The 9719-nt window shown below is 47.2% G+C and overlaps 1 long non-coding RNA gene and 1 other non-coding gene across 2 annotated transcripts; both read right to left on the reverse strand.

Annotated features, from left to right (window-relative positions):
* Positions 1-6733: 6733 nt before the first annotated feature.
* Positions 6734-9402, reverse strand: LOC134807911 (uncharacterized). Its single transcript, XR_010149526.1, has 3 exons — positions 9321-9402; positions 8612-9080; positions 6734-7738 (listed from the first exon to the last, which is right to left on the reverse strand). It is a non-coding gene; the product is annotated as an uncharacterized LOC134807911 (long non-coding RNA).
* Positions 7768-7926, reverse strand: LOC112208299 (U1 spliceosomal RNA). The gene has a single exon (XR_002942706.1). It is a non-coding gene; the product is annotated as a U1 spliceosomal RNA (small nuclear RNA).
* Positions 9403-9719: the final 317 nt, after the last annotated feature.

Consider the following 9719-nt stretch of genomic DNA (forward strand, 5'->3'; position numbering starts at 1 on the left):
AGAAGACATGGGGTTTTTCAATGACTTCAGCAGACTGTACTGGGAGGATTTGGCTAACTGGGCTTGGATCACTGGCCCCTTCCTGCCGGCAGCCCTTCCTCAGATGAGAAAATTCACAGATGAGAAAGCGAAACTTAGAGGGTGCATGGATAGTGAATGCTGGAAGAGGATTAACCTCAGGACCTTCCATCCCAGCACCTCTGGAGCACTGGCCTGCGCTGCCAGTGTTCTTCAGGCCAGCTGTGGAGAAGGGATTGAATGCCAATCTGCTCTGGGATGAACATCTGCCTCCAGGAGACAGTTGTTTAATGAAATTTCCCACCCACGTGATTAGCATCCTCTGAGAGTGAGATGAGTAAAACAGGCTACCACCATCAACATCATCTCTGACTGCACTGCCTAGACAGTAATAACACCCAAGATTTTTAGAGCTTTCTGTTTCTCAAAGTCATGCCCACTGATTCACTCAGGAACCCGGCAGGAAGCAAGGCAGTCCTGATTGCCCATGTCGTTGAGATGGTAAAAGGGGTATTCTGAGCAACTGTTGAGTTCTTTTACATCCCTGGGATGGCATGGTCACAAAGGCCAGATACCGGGCCTGACTTCAAGGTCACTGTGGCTGCACTACTGAGTGACTGTGGACAAGTCTCACATTCTCTTGAAGACTCAGGAGCCTCCTCTGTAAAGTGGAGATGATAATTACTTCCCACCGCATGGGTGTGTTGTGGGGATTAAATGAGATCATACAGGTGGAATGCTGAGCACCAGTCCAGGAAGGCGAGGGGCACACCCTACATGTCACCTACTGGATCATTGCTGTTTTCAGGGTTCCTGTTACCCAAAGATCCACCTAGAATTCTTCCCCTGAGTGCTGTTCATTTTCGTCAAGGCTCAGCAATGTTTTGGATGATTCTCCTTTGACATAGCTCTGGTGGTTGTTAATACTAAATGTTTTCCAGCTTACCTATAAGGAAACTGAGTCTTAGGAAGCAATTGCAGGGCCTCTACTTTGTGCATGAGAATGAGTGACGGCTGGGGAAGCCTGGGATTTGGCCTGATGTTCAAGCACTGGCACCCGCCTGCCTTTTCTCTGTAAACATCTGACCCTAGAATGCTCCACCACGGCGAGACCATCTTCACCAAGCAGCAGCTGCATGGTATTTATCAAAGGAGGTGTGGTTTCCTCTGCTGTGGCTCTCCACATTCGTGGCAGTTATTCATTTTTGAAGCAGAGGTCACTTTTCTTTCACTGGTGAGGTACTTTGACAAAGACGAAGAAGGGAGAGAATGGTAATGATGGTGGAGTCAGGGGGAAGTGGGGATGGGATTGGCATTGGGTTTGAAGGCTGACAGGCCAGATCAAGAAGGCTGACAGTCAGAGGAAGGGGAGGGACTGAGCATAAAATACTTGCTGTGCTCATGTTGTCCAAGAGTTTGCATTCTCTGGTAGTCAGTGATCAAATGAAGCAGGGAGTTTTGTGTTCAAAAGCAGCACCTACAGGTTCTTTATAGAGGCTTGCCAGAAGATGAATGCCTTGGCTAGAATTTGTAGGCAGGCTTATTTAAGTTACAAGTGACAGACGCTTAACTCAAACTAATAATAAACAAAAAGGGAATAATTGGCTCATGTAACTGGGAAGTGCAGAGGAATATTGGATACAGGAACAGCTGGATCCAGGGGTTGGCACCAGGTTGTCAGGGTTTTTTTTTTGAGACGGAGTCTCGCTGTGTTGCCCAGTTCAGTGGTGCAATCTTGGCTCACTGCAACCTCCGCCTCCTGGGTTCATGGGATTTTCCTGCCTCAGCCTCCCGAGTAGCTGGATTACAGGCGTGTGCCACTATACCCGGCTAATTTTTGTATTTTTAGCAGAGACGGGGTTCCACCATGTTGGCCAGGCTGGTCTTGAACTCCTGACCTCAGGTGATCCACCCACCTTGGCTTCCCAAAGTGCTGGGATTACAGGTGTGAGCCACTGTGCCCGGCCCAGGTTGTCAGGGTTCTATCTCCCTCTCCCTCTCCCACCTTCCATGAGGCAGGAAGCCCCAGCTCACAGGCCAGCAGCTGAGATAAGAAGTCGTGTCCTTTTTCAATGACATCAGCAGACTATACCAGGGAGGGTCTGGCTAACTGGGCCTGGGTCATTGGCCCCTCCCTGCTAGCAGCCCTTCCTCAGGAGAGGAGCTATCTACTATGCAGCACAGGGCAGTACAAGCCTCGGTTCCTCCCTGTCCACCTAGTCATGAAAATGAGGATGGTTTTGGTGGTTAGCATGTTCCCTCTTAACTTGCCTCAGCATCATCTGCAAAAACTAGAAAATATAAGTGTGCATATTTTTAGCTGTTTTTAAATTTGTAAAACTGGAAACTGTTAAGATATTTACTTAGAACAAGAAGACCTACTGTGTCCTGAGTGAAGTTCACTTAAGCTGCCTCACAGTTACTCCTTGAGTCCTCACTATCCCGCAGTCTCCTTTCCGCTGAGTTGGGGTGAGTTCTAACTTCAATTTTGCCTGTGAATATAAATCAAATCTGACCTCCCGTCTCCAGTACATCAAGGGTGTGCTCACAGGGACCTAGAAAATATTATATATGGTCCCCTAGAGCCCAAACCCAAGTTGTCTGGGGACAGAGAAGCAACTTTGGGCTAGGGAAAAGCTCTGGCCACCCTGTAGTAAATCTTCTCCCTTCCTTTCCTTTCAATGGAGGAGGAAGCTTGTCCTTCGCATGAGCATGAAAAATACTAAATTTGGACTTTTTGGAGGTTTTCGTTTATGAAGTAGAGTCTATATATTTGGCTCAAGTCTTGCCGGCTGCCCTATTTTCATAGTCCCAGGATCAATATGAGGTTAGTCCATTTGTCTTCTGGAAAAATGTTGTGGCTGGGCTATGTGGCTCACGCCTGTAATCCCAGCACATTGGGAGGCCAAGGTGGGTGGATCACTTGAGATCAGGAGCTCCAGACTGGCCTGGGCAATGTGGGGACACTCTGACTCTACAAGAAATAGAAAAATTAGGCATAATGGCACATACATTGTGGTCCTAGCTGCTTGGGAGGCTGAGCTGGCAGGATTCCTTGAGGCCGGGAGGTTGAGGCTGTAGGGAGCTGTGATTGTGCCACTGTACTCCAGTCTGTGTGACAGAGTGAGACCCTGTCTCCAAAAAAAAAAAAAAAAAAAAAAAAAAAAAAGAAAAAAGAAAAGAAAAATGTCTTGCAGTCTTGCAGAATCTTCATGTGATCTTGCTTTGAGGCTATTAGAAAGTTCTTTCATACCCTTCCTCTGTGCTTGGCTGGAAGCCTTTTCCCCTAATTTTGGCACCTCCACCTTGAGTCACCTTGGAGTAGGTGGGAAGTGTTTTCCTTTTACAGGTTGGCCACACAACTGCCTCATCTCCTGTCCTGCACGAGGGCCACCACAGCTCTCCCCTTGCCTTGCCTTGCCTTGCCTTTCCTTTCCTTTCCTTTCCTTTCTTTTCCTTTCCTTTCCTTTCCTTTTCTCTCTTCTCTCTTCTCTCCTCTCCTGTCTTCTCCTCTCCTCTTCTTTTCTTTTCTTTTTGAGATGGAGTCTCACTCTGTGGCCCAGGCTGGAGTGCAGTGGCACGATCTCAGCTCATTGCAACTTCTGACTCCCAGGTTCAAGTGATTCTCCTGCCTCAGCCTCCCTAGTAGCTGGATTACAGGCATGCGCCACCATGCCCAGCAAATTTTGGTATTTGTAGTAGAGATGGGCTTTCACCATGTTGGTCAGGCTGGTCTCGAACTCCTGACCTCAAGTGATCCATCTGCCTCAGCTTCTCAAAGTGCTGGGATTACAGGCGTGAGTCACAGCGCCTGGCCCAGATTGTTCTATCTCCCTCTTCCCTATTACTTTCCATGAGGCAGGCAGCCCCAGGCTCATAGGCCAGCAGCTGAGATGAGAAGACATGGCCTTCTTCAATGACATCAGCAGACTGTACTAGGGAGGGTCTGACTAACTGGGCCTGGGTCACTGGCCCCTCCTTGCCAGCAGCCCTTCCTCAGGAGAAGAGCTCTCTACTGTGCAGCACAGGGCAATACCAGCCTCAGGTCCTCTCTGTCCAAGGATTTAGTTGGCTTCAGGGAAGGCCCTTGTAATGACCTGAAGATGGAAATGAAGAGGTCAACTTCATCAGCACCAGCCACCTGTCCAGAATGTCTCAGCTTGTGTTTCTTCCTTTAAGATTCAGAAGGGTAAAAGGGGGCCACCAAACCTCATTTGGAGGATCTGTCATTCTTTGCTGTTACTAGCCACTTCTCTGGAACACTTGTGTCCCTGTATTAGTTAGATGCTTGCAGTTTAAGGGGACTATGGCATAATCCCATTGCTTTAGGTGATGGAGGATTATTGGAAGGACACCCTGGGAGGTGGGGAAGAACAGTAAATCTTCTCAGCAGTCACAGCTGGGCTTCACCAAGAACTGGAGTATCGTGCATGGCCATATAGGATTTGACAGGAGTTTGTGTAATCTAGTAAATAAAACCCCATGTTTCATAATCAAACTGCTGGGTTCAAATTGCAACTCTGCCCTTTACCACTGTGTCACCTCTCTAGCTGCAGTTCCCTACCATCTATACAGTGGTGACAATAATAGCACTGACCATGTGGGGTTCCTTGTCAAGGTTCGGTGAGATCCTGTGCACAAGGACCTAACAGTGCCAGGCAAAAAGTTATGCTCAATGAGTACTGTTGTCAACTGTGGCTCCATGAACACTGTTATTATGAATACTTGTTATTAACAGGGGCTTTGCCCCACAAAAGTAAGTCCATTTTTGTCCACTCTGGTGTTGGGGAGTTGGAGTGCTGGCTACTCTTTTCTGTTCTGTCACATGTACCATTACTCTTTGACGACAGCTCCCCATGTCTCAGTCAGATGTCCCAATAGAAGATCTGATTGGCTCTGCCAGGTGTTATCTAGTTTTGGGCAGCCCTGCTGGGCACGTGGGGCCCTAATGTTCACACTGGGCCACCTTTTTGGCCTGTTTGCAGCCTATGAATTACCCCCTTGTTTGGTGGATTATGGCCAGAACAGTCTATAATTGAGAATCCCCTCAGACTCTGGGCAGAAAGGCATCTTGCAGAGCCGTTCCAATGCGACACCTCTAGAGTGTCATCCCCTAGAATGTCACCTTGGAAAGACTCTGCAAGATGCCTTGTTAACCATCGCGGACCCTGTTAACCATTGTGGGCTAGCATGGTTCTACAAAGACACCTGTGCTCTGCTAGTGAGGGCCCTAACCCATCTCACCCCCTATGGATCCCTCCCTGATTCTGCTGGGATTCCTGCTCACTTTTCCTCTCACATGTTCCCAGCCTCGAGCAAAAATGAGGTATCTGTATTGGAAGCTAGAAATACTGAGTTTTGAAGCAAATGCTTTGGGTAGGGGGTCCCCTCATAGCAATGCCTCTGGAGTAAGGGGATAAAGACAGAAGGATGATTGACAGGTTTCCTAGGGAGCCCCAGTTCTCTTAACTGAGTGTCTTTCCCCAAGATGGCCTCTCCCTCACGGGGGTAAACGGGGTGCTTGGCGTGGCTAGAGAAGTCTGCTGGTTCTTCCACTGACTAGTGAAGGAGCAGAGAGGGCAGCTGTGCACAGGTTTCTGGACTGGCTTCTTGGAGACCCTTTCGGGGGCTGCCTCTGGAAGATTCACTCCTAGGCTCTCAGAAGATCTGAGGTAGGCTGTTAGCTGAAGCTCCAGAATCCCCTTTCTTTTATTTCTTCAGCAAAGTCCCAGCCTGTTGACCTTTGGGTCCCAGTGCTGAGCCCAGCTCTAGATTTATCTACCCCGCTGGGGCCAAATGCCTGACTTGTTAGCCATGCCGAATGGTTTTATTTGTTTCTGTTGTACATTTTTATCATTTTTGTTCATGTGCCTGGAGGCTTTCCTTAGAAAATGATGGATGCGTTTTCATAAATCAAAACATAAATGAGAAAGTATATAAAGGCAAAAAATAGACCCAAGTCTGGAATTTGCCACTAGGAGCTGCTAGCTATTTCCCAGGGAGAATGCCCTTTTTGATTTTACAATGTCAGATCCTGACTTATTTCACAGAGGACAATTTTCAGAGCACTTCCTAATACTACTGGCCACAGTAATAATGATGACAATCCCAACCGTGCCTGGTATGGTGCTGAATGCTTTTGATACATTATCACACTTAATTCTTACAACAGTCTGATGAGCCAGGTTCTTTCACTATCCCCATTGTAAAGATGAGTAAAGAGAGGTCCAAATGATTTTGTTACTTAACCAAGTTCCCATCTTTGGTAAAAAGTGGGATTAAAATGCAGGTTTCTCATGTTCTTGATGGACAGATACCTTGGACTCCCTTTTCATTGCTTGCCGGAGGTGTGTAAGGGTGGTGGGTTGTAGCTTCTCCTGCCAGCTCTGCTGGAAAGCAGGTGGCTGGGAGTGGTAGGGGCAGCTTTTAGTTGGAGGGGCTCATAGAGAGAGTCTGTTCTCATCAGCTCTGTTCACAGAGTGCCCCTGAGCAGAACACCAGCCTTGCTGGGTGGCACATTAGCGCAGTGCCTAATGCCACGACGCCTTAGACAATGTCACTGTCACCACTAGCAGGAACCTGCCCCCTCCACTCTGCAACTTTCCTGTTTCATCACCCTTGAGCTATGAGGGTGTCCTCTAGCTATGAGCCAGAGGGTGTTCTCTAGGACCTAGCCACAGGGTAGGAGTCTGATACAAACCAGAAGACAACTGGTGAGAATTCCACATATTTCCTTTATTAGTCACAAATCCACTGGTTGTACGTGGTAGAATTATCACTGGGACCAGCTTAAGAAGAAAGGAGGGCTGGGTGTTTATTGGTTCATGTGATCAGAGCATAAAATGCTTTTTTTTTTTTTTCCTGTTGGGGAAAATCCTAGTTTCCCTGTTCAGTCTCATGCCAATCCTTGGGCCAATCAGAGGGAGGGGGAAACTGTCCAGTTCAGTTCATGAGCCCTTTTCTCTGGCAGAAGGATGGGTAACTATGATTTTTTTTTGTGCTAGAACTGCAAAATCAGAGTTAGGGGGCAAGATGCCCACGAAAGAGGAGGCTGCTCTTCTTGTAGACAGTTTGGTAAATGTCTAGGACATTTTCTATTGCTTTTCTTCTATTCTATACCTCCCTTCTTTGTCTGGGATATCATACACCTGGCCTCAGTCAAGGTGCTGACATAAGTCTCTGGTGAACTTCTGAACAGTTCCACTCCTTGTTCTTTCCAGGGTGCCCCATCCCATCTTAGGGCATCTAGGCTCAGATCCTGTCCTTTGCTCAGGCTTGGAGACCTCAAGTGATGTCACTAGGAACTATCCAGGATTGTAGAGGGGCTTTCAGCCCACAGAGTTTCTAACTGGCCACATTTGGAATTTTCCATTTAGCAGGACTTTCCCTCTGTGAACATCTGGTAGGACCCAAATCCTATCCCAATTCTGTGTTCTTTTTCAGACTTTCTGAACACTAAAAACATCTGTAGTTTTGCAAAAGGTTCTTTCACAATTTTATGATTGTAAATAGGCTAATTAGCCCAATCACTTGTTATTTTGTCATCTGCGTGGCACCACCTGGCCCTGGAGTATGTATCTCTCTTGAGTACTAGGCAACGAGCAGAGCAGATGACCACCCTGACGAGACTTTGAATGAGGAATCTCATGACCCTGCCTTGGAACTCTGGCAGGGAAGTCCTCTCCTTCTTGATAGGAAAGGATGAAGGTTTGGGCACTTTCTAAAACAAAATTTTATTATTATTATTTTTAAAGCATGAATGCAGTTCCCCACTACCACAAATTATGCAGTCAGGTTTCCCACATTTGGGGAAATTGCAGGGGGTCAGCACATCCAGTGTGAAATGGATAAGCCTCATCCTCGGAAAACCACCTTTGTGGTCATGGTATCTCCCCTGCCAGTAAGTATATCTAAGAAAAATATTTTTAACAACAACTTAAAAAAGAAAACAAAACAAATTTCTGGTAACTACCATGTAACTCCATGGTAAATGATTCTCTCTCTGCTTCCTACCAGGTGACCCCAGTACCCAATGGTCTATCAGGTACTCGGTTCTGCCCAAGAAGCAATTCGGAGCTTTGCTAGGTTCCTTCTTGTAGTGTTCCAATCTGTCTTTTGCACTTGATCTTGTCTCTTTGGAGATGTCATAAACTCTCTAAGGACGGGAAGCCTATCTCCTATTTCTCTTTGTTAGGCATATGGTAGGCATTGATAAGTCTTCCTTGGCTAGGGAGCTATAATTGTAAGAGTGTGTGTGTGTGTGTGTGTGTGTTTTGGGGTGGGGACAGGGTTGGCAACTACAAGCAAATACTCTGAGATCCCTCTAGCCCTGATCTATTGGGAATACCTAAATCATATGTATGCAAGTTTTAATTCTTGGGTGAGGGGCTGTTTCCTAACTCTGCTGATTTCTAACTGCCCCTTTCCTGTAATTGCTGGGTCAATGCAAGTTCTCAGCTGCGCATTGGAAATGCCACTGCTTTCCATCACAGTGATGAATTTACATGGGAAAAACCTGAGGCCAAAGAGTTCTGGCTCTTACTCAGAGCCTTCCTACCAGTCACCTCCCAAAGTTAAAAGAATAGTAACATACCTGACCTGTTCTTCTGGCTTCTCTAAAGCCAAATTCCAGCCTTGGTTAGGTTTCTGTTCATTTGGAAAATATCTGTATGAAATGTAGGTGCATGTCATGGAGCGGGCAGTGGGGAGTGAGTGAAGTGAGTCAGAAGGGAAGAGGAGAGCTCTCTCCCCCTGACCCTGCCGCCGCCTGCTTTCTTCCAGTGAGTCTAAATGGATTTTTGGGATCTGATGTGGCCCATGAAGACGTGTCTCTGAAAAAGCAAAATGTCAGTGTTCTGAGGCCTTTCCGTTGGGGAGGGAGGGAACACGGTGGTCACTGGTTGTTCTCCTTAGGCCAGACAGGAGGAAAGGGAAGTATGTGTGAGTCTCTGATAATTCTCTTCTCTTTCTTTCCCTCACTTTTGTTCTTCAATAAATCACTCAGGACAATCTGCTTCTTCTTAGTGGTGTGTTTTCCTAGGGTTCAGCCTTTGTTTGAAATTCTAGAACAACAGAGTTGCAGTAAATATGGTCAACCTACGTGTAATTATGCTGGTATGTCAACTTTGCCCCGCAGAGTCGGGTCTGCTCTGGTTAACCAGAGGCCCCCCTGACTCAGAAACAAGACCTCCTGCAGGACCCTGTGGAGGGCCGACCCCAAGCCCTGTGTCTGAAGGGGGTAAGACAGCCCATAATTACGCTCATTGTTTAGGTCGGAGCACAGGAGGGTTTACATTAAAGACCTCAGCTGGCACACACAGCATGCCTATGGAAAAAATGAACCGCTCTCCTCCGCCCGCTTCCCGGTCCCAGCGTTGCCTGTCCAAGGGCTTTGGGTTTCACAGACGCCTTTTGTGACTCCACGTTCTGACCACTCCTGATTAGAAGCTTGGCTTCCCCCAGTTCTAAGAGACGTCTCAATCCAGAGGTTTGGAAATTGAGCCTTTCAAGAATCACAGCGTGTAGGTCTTGGGAAGGACCTAGAGATGATGCTGAAAGTTGGTGTCTCTTAAACTTTCATGCTCACAGGAATCACTTGGAGTTCTTGTCAAAATGCAGATCTAAATGTGGTAGTCTTGAGGTGGGGCTGGAAAGTCTGCATTTCCAGAAAGCACCCTGGTAATGCCCTGTGCTGGTCATTG

This window comes from Pan troglodytes, chromosome 12, assembly GCF_028858775.2.
Source record: "Pan troglodytes isolate AG18354 chromosome 12, NHGRI_mPanTro3-v2.0_pri, whole genome shotgun sequence".
NCBI classification, from domain to species: domain Eukaryota; kingdom Metazoa; phylum Chordata; class Mammalia; order Primates; family Hominidae; genus Pan; species Pan troglodytes.